This window comes from Symsagittifera roscoffensis, chromosome 10 (genome assembly GCF_963678635.1).
Source record: "Symsagittifera roscoffensis chromosome 10, txSymRosc1.1, whole genome shotgun sequence".
NCBI lineage: Eukaryota > Metazoa > Xenacoelomorpha > Acoela > Convolutidae > Symsagittifera > Symsagittifera roscoffensis.
The window spans coordinates 18,360,902-18,371,733 of record NC_087071.1 but is presented as its reverse complement, the minus strand read 5'-3'; positions in this window follow the sequence as shown (position 1 = coordinate 18,371,733).

Here is a 10,832-nt window from a genome sequence, read left to right as displayed (position 1 = left end):
AGAAGGTTTTCTAAGTCACTATATACTAGTTTCTGACTTCACTTAACCACAGGATGCGGCTGAAGGGTTGCATCATCCAGAGTTAGATTATCCAGTGGATATAGCTTGAAAATTGAAAATTTTTCCAATTTCCCTTGGTGCGAGTAACGGAAATGTTAAGTCTTGGGAGAAAGTCAATCAAATGTTCAAATTGACAAACTCGGAACAGTCGCTATACTGTTTACTTTCTTTGAGTTTTCAGGTTCAAAAAAATTGTATTTTTTTGGGACTTTTCATCGTTATTTTCTCTGTACTATCTATTTTGCTTTTCTTCAGACCTAAAGATCTAAATCTCACAAAAAAATTGACAATGATGTTGTTCAAATGAAAACCCGAGAAACTTCTTCAAAGTATGTTGTGAAGCAGTATTCAAAAACCTTTGCCCAGTACATAAGACTTGTGAATGGGACTTTATTGATTCAGTGACCAGATGCAAATAAACCATCAATCTTACTTTTTAATCCTAAATTGTACTATCAAACAAAGTTCAGTACGGGTAAGTGAAGTGCGGGTAACTCTAGTACGGGTAAGCGTGGGGGGTGGTGTGGGCTCTATAGGTAACTTTTTAAAGTTTTTCATAAAATCGATTGAAATTAGGAAAAAATGAAATTAAGGGAGAGAATAAACTAACTAATTTAAGTTTTTTAAAATTATGAAAAAATGAAAAAAAACACACAGATAGATTTAAATAAAATGGTTATAATCCATGATAATGGATTAAAACGGAATATTTTTCTTTGATAAATTTATTTGAAAATGATGGATTATAATCGATTACACTCCAAGTACAATCGTCAAAACCAACTCGTCAAAACCATTTCATTCAATAACGATCCAATATGAAGATTAGCACTTGCATCGCTTACAAAAACTGCTGTTGCGGGACTTTACATGAAAGTCATTTCAGTTATCAAAAATTTCTTTGGAGGTAGCTGGGAATTTTTCGGGGTGGTAGAACACTTGCTTCAATCGAAACAACTTCTCCATGTCCCCTCTATGTTACAACAATGAAAGCAATGCAGTTTAACAAAGATTTTCCAGCTCTTCCTGTAGAAGGTTTTCAAAGTCACTACATTCTAGTTTTTGACTTCACTTAACCACAGGATACAGCTGGACGGTTGCATTATCCAGAATTTAGTGGAGATATGTTGAAATTTGAAATTTTTTCCAATTTCGCTTAGTGCGAGTAACGGAAATATTCAGTCTTGGGAGAAAATCAATCAAATGCTCAAATTGACAAACTCGGAACAGTCGCTAAAACTGTTTAATTTCTTTGAGTTTTCAGGTTCATAAAAAATTGTAAGTTTTTGGGACTTTTCATCGTTATTTTCTCTGCACTATCTATTTTGTTTTTCTTCAGACCTAAATCTCAAGAAAAAGTGGACAATGTTTGATGTTTAATTGAAAAACAGAGAAATTACTTCAACCTAGATTGTGAAGCAGTGTTCAAAAACCTTTGCCTAGTACATAAGTCTTGTGAATGGGACTTTATTGATTCAGTGCCCAGATGCAAATATACCATCAATCTTACTTTTTAATCTTAAATTGTACTATCAAACGAAGTTCAGTACGGGTAAGTGAAGTACTGGTAACAGTAGTACGGGTAAGCGTAACTGTAGTAAGGGTAACTCTAGTACGGGTAAGCGTGGGGGGTGGTGTGGGATCTATAGGTAACTTTTTGTGATTTCTCATAAACTCGATTGAAATTAGGAAAAAATGAAAATAAGGGAGAGAACAAGCTAAATATTTTAACTACAAAGTTATGAAAAAATGAAAAAAAAACACACAAATAGAGTTAAATAATTAGATTATAATCCATGATAATAGACTGAAATGGATTATTTTTCTTTTGATATTTTTTTTTGAAAATGATGGATTATAATCGATTATATTCGATTTTATGGAGATTTTTTTGCGTTAAAAAAATCTCATTTTAATCCATTCTCAATCGATAGTATCGATTACTTTTGTTATTTTATAGAGACTGACAATGAAAATCCAATATAATCGATTATTATCCATGAAACTTCAGTGCGGGAAAACTCTGAACAAGTTCACGTTTTTAGATAATAAAAATTGTTAAGGATATTAAAACGTATTTAAGAGCAATCTTTGGATGATTGGAGAATGCCAAAATCTGCTTCACTCACTTTCCTCTAAGCAAACATCTGAGAGCACATCGCCTGAAAAGCACGGCCAACTGAGAGATTATTTAAAATCAGTTTAACCTAGTTTTCTAATTACAAAAACAACTATTTGAAGCTATTTCGGGCACAAGTTCTCGATTAAAGGACTGAAATTTTTTAAAAACAAAATCGATTTTTGGAAATCAAAGAAAAAAACTCATCCTCCTGCTTTCAAAAATGTTTTTGATTGAAATTTTTCCGTTGAAAAAACTAAGCCAATTTGAAAAAAAAAATTCGTGACTATCATTTTTTGTTCCGCTAAAAGTTCTGAACCTTGAAATACAAATCGAAACTCAAAACCATTTTTGTTACTCTTTAATGCAGCTACCATTCTGTTTAACAAAAACTAAACATATTGAACATAAAATCAATTCAAATTCAATCCGCAGAAAAATTAAACAGGTTTTAAACAAAAATTCTTTCTTTCAGAAAAATACTCAAAATAAAACTTGAACAAGATCAAAACATTTTTTGAATTACTCTATTAGTTACATCATAATAAGAAAGTTTTTTTTATATAAAAAGTAGGAAAAAATCGGATCCAAAAATTTAATTTTTCCCACTGGTATTTTTTAGCATATTAGTTTTAAAAAAATTAAAAATAGCTACGTTCTCAATCATAAGACTGCATTTAACAAGAAAAACTTTCGTTGGAACACGGAAGATATTTTTTACTCAAAAAGCAATGAAAAACTCAGCTATGGAACAAAAGTTATTTCCAATATTTTGCATTTTTTATTTAAATTGCTGAACTTCCAGTCAACTTGTGTTAAAAAGCTTAACAAAATCTTTTGTTCTTTTTTATGTGAGGTGTAAAAAAAATGAGGGCTTAACTGAGATCCTTACTCTTTTAACGAATACTTTGAAATTCAAATTTTAAAATGCTTGTGCTGTTTACGGGAATTTTTGGTACATAAAACACTCCTCTCTAATTAATCGTCGCCTTAAAATAAAATCTTTTTTTTTTGAATTTTTATCAGCCAATGTCTATAAAAGTATTCTACCTATCACATGTCAAAAATTTACCTAACTATGAATAATTTTTATTTGCAGAAAAAATGGCACAAACTTGAAACAATTTTGCTCATTTTCTCGCTTGAAAAATAAAAACGGCAAATTCTATGTCCCGTGACTGTATAAAATGGAATCAAACTCCTGTTAAGAATCAAAAGAATTAAGCGGTTGGCCAGCTTGACCGAAAAATCTTATCACACTATTCTCGTTGGGAAATACTTTTTAATCAAATAATTTTGATGCACTTCCATGAGTACAGAAAATTGCATGAAATATCTTTCATTACTTTCTTAAGTATATACAATTGCATGAAAATGGCATAATTTTTTTAAAACAAAAATGCAAATCTATTTTGTTTTTTTGTTATTTTTTTCTTCTCTTTTTTGGTTGAGATTACAACCAACACAAGTTACATAGATCCTGTTGATTACAAAATTTGGTTCACTGGGCTATTCACAATGTCGCAAATAATACGCATTGCGGCCAGTCTGAAAAAGAAACATGTATCGTAAAAAACTTTATGATGGAATTACAAAACATCTACGCTGTGATTGCCGAAATTGTGCTTGAACAAGAAACAAAAATATTAACCTAATAAAAATTGTACTTGAAACCAGAAACAAGATTTTCATTATCTGCGTTTTTTGAGGCCTCTTTACCAGAAAAGTGCATTTTTTGTTATAAATTTTGTGTGAAACTGAAATGTTTAAACTTGATATCAATCAATTTTAATGCCGTTCAATCTGTTGGTTTTCTCATTTGAGAAAAATTTTGCTTGTTGTGTTTCAGGGTAAAACACAAATTAAAATTGAATCACAAAAAATTTATATGGATACAATGTTTGACATGGCGCACAGACAGTTCGGCCAAATACAATTCAGCCAATTTGAAATTCAGACAATTCAGCCAAAATTATACAGACAATTCAACCTGAGACAATTCAGCCAGTTTTTTATAACGCTAGTTTCGAAAGAAAAAAATTGGAATTGGAGTTATTTCTCAGTTTAAGGTCGCCGGTGGGCCCGCTAAGCGCGCGTAGCCGCTTCGCGGCGAAAACCGGCTCAAAATTTCGTATAGAGTCCTACCCTCTGTTGGCAAGCTCGCAACACGTTGGCGCGACTGCGGCGGTCACTATTTTTGGCTGAATTGTCTCATACTTTTGGCTGAATTCTCTGAATTTCAAATCGGCTGAATTGTCTTTAGTCGAACTGTCTGGACGCAGCTTGACATACAATTCCAGATTAAGTAAAAACCACTTTTGTACAAATCCCTTGGAAAAAATTATTATCATGCTATTTTAATGCTATTTTGTTTTAATAAATGGATTGTGTGTAATTGTATGATACTTTTCCATAGTATGAATTTGTATGACAAGCATTTTTTTATCAACCGGAGTTGTGCCAAAATAACAAAAAAATCAGTTAAAACTCGGATTTAACACGGATGTTAAAAAATTATATGAATGAACAGCAATTTTCCATAGATTTGTTGCATGAAATCTAATGATTAACAATTTCGATCTATAGTGGGAAGGGGATGGTATTAAGGTGAGAATTTAACATCAGCATGAATTTTACCGTTCGATCGAACTAGCACTGTTTTTTGTTCTTCTTTTGAAACCCGTAACATAAAATCGTGAGCTATGGCGTTGGGCAGAACCGATCCAAACGTGAAGAAAACGTTCACTGTTATTGTAGCGCCCTCTGTAGTTTCAGAAGTAAAGCCGAATTTCATTCTTATCAGAGTTCCGGGATTGTAAGGCATTGTGAAATATGACCATTTGTTGATTATTGGCTCAGTAATGTTCATGCTCTGTTTAGAAATTGAGTGTTTGGTACTTTTTTCGTCTTTTTGTGGTGGTAACCCAATGAAACCCTGACATATTATCACGAAAACCTGAAATGCAACTGTTTTACATTACTTTGATTGCTGAAATTTACCAAACATAAATTTGAAAATAGTATTGAAATAACTGCAACTACAGATGAACTGTGAAAATGTCGTATCTTTTAGTCGATTATAGATGCAAGTTTTGAAAGTTGAATCCAGTTTCAAGAATCATAATAGATTTTTATTCCTCAGAAAAATCAATTTTAAAATCACATATTTTAACTGCTTCACAGATTCGTGCTGATTGAGTGCAAGTAGTAAAATTTATTCAGAATTAGGCAACGATAGCTGGTTATTGTGCAAGAAGCACAGAATTTTCCGACAATAGTCTCAAAAAAACTACAATTTTTTTTTCAATTAAGTGTCGTTTTTTCTGGGTAGTTTGATAAAAAGATCTGAACCTAGGCATAATTTACGGTCATAGTGAAATTGGCAAAAACTAAAACAATTTTTGTGGAAGCGAAGATTAGAAAAACAAGAAAAAATTATCTAAAAAATCAAAACTTTCGGAAATTAAATTTCAAAAAATTTTCAGAATTTTTTCAATTGAACATTTGAACTTTAGGAACGACCATTGAATTTTTTCAATTGAACATTTGAACTTTTGGAATAAACTTTAGAAACATTCACTCAAAAAAAAGAAAAGAATCAAATAAAATAACATTGAAACTGAACGTTTGTAACATAGCCCACTAACAGGTGGAATATAGTGATGAACGCAAGAAAACAGCGAAAAACACTGACTTGCTTTTTTGAAAAAACCTCAACTTTTGAAATTGGAAGAAAAAAACCTAATGTCCTTCAAGCTCTTTAAATTTCACGAATAATTTTTTTTGGTGCATTTTGATAAAGTTAACCCATTTTCAGAAATTTGGTTCAAGATGTAAATTTTGCATTCTGATGAAAATCTGAAAATAAATTCCACTCTCGAAGTTGGAAGTCGATCAATTTTTCTTATTGTGCATTTTGCTGTTCGATGGCGGAGTTTGCCTTCCTTTTAGAAAGGAAATGAATTTGAAAAGAAATCAAACGTCAAAGGCCAAGAAATCATAAATTGAGCGCGAACAAATTTAAGATTTTTTTCCTGAAAAAAATTCATAACCCTATTAATAAAAACCTTCATTATGTTCATCGGCTCTCAAAAACATCTGGAAAACAGGAACAAAACAAGGCTGTTTTGAGCTTTTTTCATTTTTCACACTCACGTTACGGAAAAAGTCAACAGAGTCAAGTTTGAAAAAAGTAAAAGGACGAAAAGAAACAGAAAAAACCAACAATTTCAAAAAGTTAATGTATGACCTTACAGCTTTTTGAATATCAACAAAACAATTTTTGACTGATCTTTTTTCTACAAATTTTGGATTAAAAAAAACTGGAACTGAAGGTTATTTTTTTATACTGCTGCGAATTTCAATAGTAATTTCCACTTTTGGAACAGGTAGTCATCACGTTTTTTTGTTTGTTTTTGCTATTTGACAGCTGAGCTGAAAGTCATACGTCAAATGCAAAAAAAAATCAAGTTTGAGCTAGAAACTTTTTTAGAAGTTCACTTGAAAGAAGAAATGTAGAGGGGTTTTCACTATTCACTAGGACTCTTAAAAAATCTGAAAATGACAGTCTACTTTCGAAATTAAACAATCGATATTTTTTTCGTTAAATTTGCACTTCTGCTGTTCGATAAGGAAAACTGACGCTTAACAAGAGAAAAGTTTTTCATTTTCAAAATTAGGTTCAGACAGCGAGTTAAAGCTATTTAAACTGCTGTTTGAAATTGCTGACTCTTGAAAAAGTCATCGAAGGATGCTCTTTCTTTCCTTCTGTAGCACATGTTGTGCGGGTTTGGCTCATCCGTCTCCAGGCTAAGGAACTTCGCTACTTCAACTGGCATTAACCACTGGTCTCTGGGAGTGAAACGGGGAGGGGTTTCTGGGGAGGGTGGTGACAGTAGACAGTAAGCTCAAAGTGGGGAAAATAGGTCGTCTAAGCGGGCAAGGTATGTGTTGAAAAGCCGACTGGAACAAGACCGAAGTCGAGAAAGCTTGAAATGGTTGATTCTGGGAAAGGACTGTTCAGAGAGGTCGATGCTTGGAGGTGGAATATAAAGTTTTGTTGAAAGAAGCGTTTGTGCTACGAACTTGATAAGAAGATTTGTGTGGTTTTTTTAGAGAAAATTTGTGGTGGTTGAAAACAAAAGTGTAAATTCTTCTGAGTGGTTAAGGTTAAGTGACCGGTTTTGGTCGGTTAAAAGGAAGTCTGAGTCATCTTCAAAAGAATTTAAATTGAATTGTCTAACTTGAAAACGAGGTTAGTGTCAAAGTGATAAAAAACTATTTGGATGATGCAAACGTATGTGCATAATAAAAACTGAGAAGATAAAAGAGATTGATGGTTTGCACTGTTCAGGATCTCGACTTCACTGTGCAACTGGGCAATAGATATCAAAAAATTGAGGCAGTGATTACACGGAGCACAGAGGGAGGGCTTAACTTTGGGTGAAACGCAGGAGATTGAAGGTAGTTCTGATGCTGGCACGCTGTCAGGTCGGGGAGGCATAACATAAGATAAGGCAAAATTAAGCTTTGCAGGTTAGAGGTAGGTTTTTTAGACTTATTCCCGCCTTCAGGACTCCGTTCATGCAAAGAACCTTGTCACCAGATCTCTTGCAGTGAACTGCGAAGTTTAGGGCTTGGTCAAATTTAACCCCTAAGGTTGTTTAATGAGACAGTTGGAGTTTTGTTAAAATCTTTGTGTAACGCCAAAGAAAGATAACAGCTCCTTTAGATGACGCGAAAGCTAGCTTACAGAATGTAAAAAAAGAGTGCAGATAGCCACTTAGTGAGGCGTGATGCTGCCTTAATATCTTGACTTTGGGCGAAAGGGGAAATCATCGGTGTATGAGGTGAGACGAACATTTCGGGGGAAAGAGATAAAATGAAAGTCGGTGATAAAATAGAGCCTTGGGCAACTCCACAGTGAAACTTTTTATATGGGATACTTGTTTGTTGAAAATAGTGGCGACTTTTGGCAGCGGTTCTCTTTTGGCTGCGATGTGTCTTGAACGAATTCAACTAGTTTTTTTCGACATACCATTTTTATAGGTTTTGAAAGATCAATTGCGGCTATCACAAAATGTAAGAGAAGGCGGTTTTGGTTTTAAAAATCAGTGATAAAAATTACAAGGGTAGAGGGTGCGGTTACGGTGGAGCCAGCATGGCGTGTGGCGTTTGTGAAGATCTTTTTGAAAAAGCGATGAATAAGCCTTTCTAAAAATGGAGCACAAAAGTCAAGGAGGCTTGTACGATGTGAAAATGATATGGTCCTTATCAGGTTTGGCCATGGGGGTTAAATTGGAAGTAATTCATTTTTGAGGTATACTATTATCATGCAGCAAAGGATTAAATAAAACAGTCAAGTAATTAAAAGCAAGCGGTTCTACATGCAAGCGGATCGATTGTGAGGGGTTACTACCCACCATGGCTTGTTTAGTTTGTTGTTGCCACGTTTGACATTTTAACTTTTTGTTTTTCTAAAATTTTTTGGAGGTACGAAAACAAGCATTGAACGCTTTTGCTATGTCATATTTAAGTGGGTGCCCAACTACCAATACCAGGATCCATTTAGAAAGCGTACCGTTTTCCAGATTTTTCGGGCAACACTGCAATAATCATAGGTCGGGAAGAATTTAGGCCGTTTATTTCTCTGTGTTTTGTTAGCTGATTGATGAAGTGAAGTTAATTTGGAAAGTTGTGTAACGAGAGTGCTGTGTGGTTTCTTTTGGCTAATTTTTGCGGTGGCCGCAGTCTCTTTCAATTAAGAAGCTAGTTTAAGATGAGATAAAGAGGGAGTGTAGTGACGGAAACTCCAAATGATGCTGAATTTAGCCTGATATTTGTGCAATGCATTTGTTGTTTCACTGAAACTCAGACTCTTAAAAAGTCATCGAATCTTACAAAACTAATTTTGCTCGAATCAGCCTGTTACTTTTGCAATGTTCATGTTTCGAAAAAACTCTGGCTTCTCGCCTGATACCAAGATTTTGGGTTGTTAAGTTCTTATTAACGACCGATCCTTATCAACCTCTAGCTCTTGAATGCTTTTTGTACACCTCAACTATTTAACAAGTCAGACCGATTTAGACCAGGTCAGATGAGATTGATACCTCAAAATCGTTGAAATTGAGACTAAGGAAGTGCGAGAAAGACTAAGGTTTCATGATACTGAGTCATTATGAAAACAATTCCTGTCAAACAAAATAGCTGGACGAACTGACGAGGCATACTATAACAACACACAAAAAACTAACCTATGGGACAGCCTTTTTTCATTTTTCTGAAAAAGACAGATATATAGATAACTTCATTGTGATTTTCTCCGATATAATTTTTGACAAAATGAAACTATTGAAGATAGTTTTTTTCTAAAAAAGCACCCAAAAATATTGACATAACTTGATCAATCTCAACTCTGATCGTGATTTTTTGACCAGAAGAAAAAATTTCTCTTCCCAATATCGAAAAATTTTTTAGTTTAACTCTACTTGTTTTATACAAAAGAACGCGACTAACAAAATTTAAAAAAGAAACAAAAAACTAAACTAACCAAGCTATGATAACTTTGAAACAATTTCAGAATTAGTTGATATTTGAGGGGAAAAAATAGTAGTTTTCTAACGAAAACAAGGAGAAAAAAAATTGTAACCTCGAGATCAAATATTGAGTTTGAGTGTCAATTTATGACATAAAGTGCTGCTTTTAATAAGGAATCTCTTAGATTTTTCGTCTAAACTTTTTCATATCAAGGTCAAACTGTGCACTGGATAGGCGCAAATTTTTGTGTCTGTATGTTCCTGGGTTCCAAAGACAAATTTTTATACATTTTCCAAAATGTAAGTTTATTTCATTTTAAAATGCTTATTGGATTCCGCGTACAAATACCGGTAACAGAAACTTTGTCGGCTCAATTTTTTGTCTTGAATTCTGCAACAAGTGATTAAAGCTAGTTGTTCTGGATTCCGCAACTGTAGGCGAATTCTGCAAACTTTAAGTGGATTCCGAAACTTTGTTAATTACTGGACTAAATAAGTTGTTCATATGATTTAATATCTAGATATGCGGATATTTCAAGCAAAAGCACTGTCAGTGGAACCCACGAACAAATCTTATAACATTGGTTAATTGAAATGTTGGATGTCAGTCTTTAGTATTTGGGGATATTCCCTACAAGCAAAATTTTCAGGATCGTTTTGGAAAATCGACGAATGAAATTGTTCTATGGGATTACAACGGTTTCAAAGTGATTTCAAAGTGGCTATCTTGATGTCGATTACACGTTCCGATCCTAGTCATTTGGCACTTCACACGGAAAAATCAAACTTCGCCCTGCACGTAGTCTTGCTCTAAACTTAACAAAATTGATACATCATTGCATCGATCAGAAGTCTTGACGCAATGACCCACGTCTACCACGATCAACGAGACCCATCTAGAAACACGAACATAACAATCTTACTCCGTCAAACACGAACAACCACACTTCTCCTTTCTCCAAGAAGTCAATGCTTGCAACTTCAAAAAGAAACTGAATCACCCGTCCTTCACTACATCGTACAATAAAAAACTAAAAACTCTTTAAACCCCGGATGGGTGGAACCAGTTCTAACCTAGTTTTTATAGAACACCAATTATATTTATGATGGAATATCAC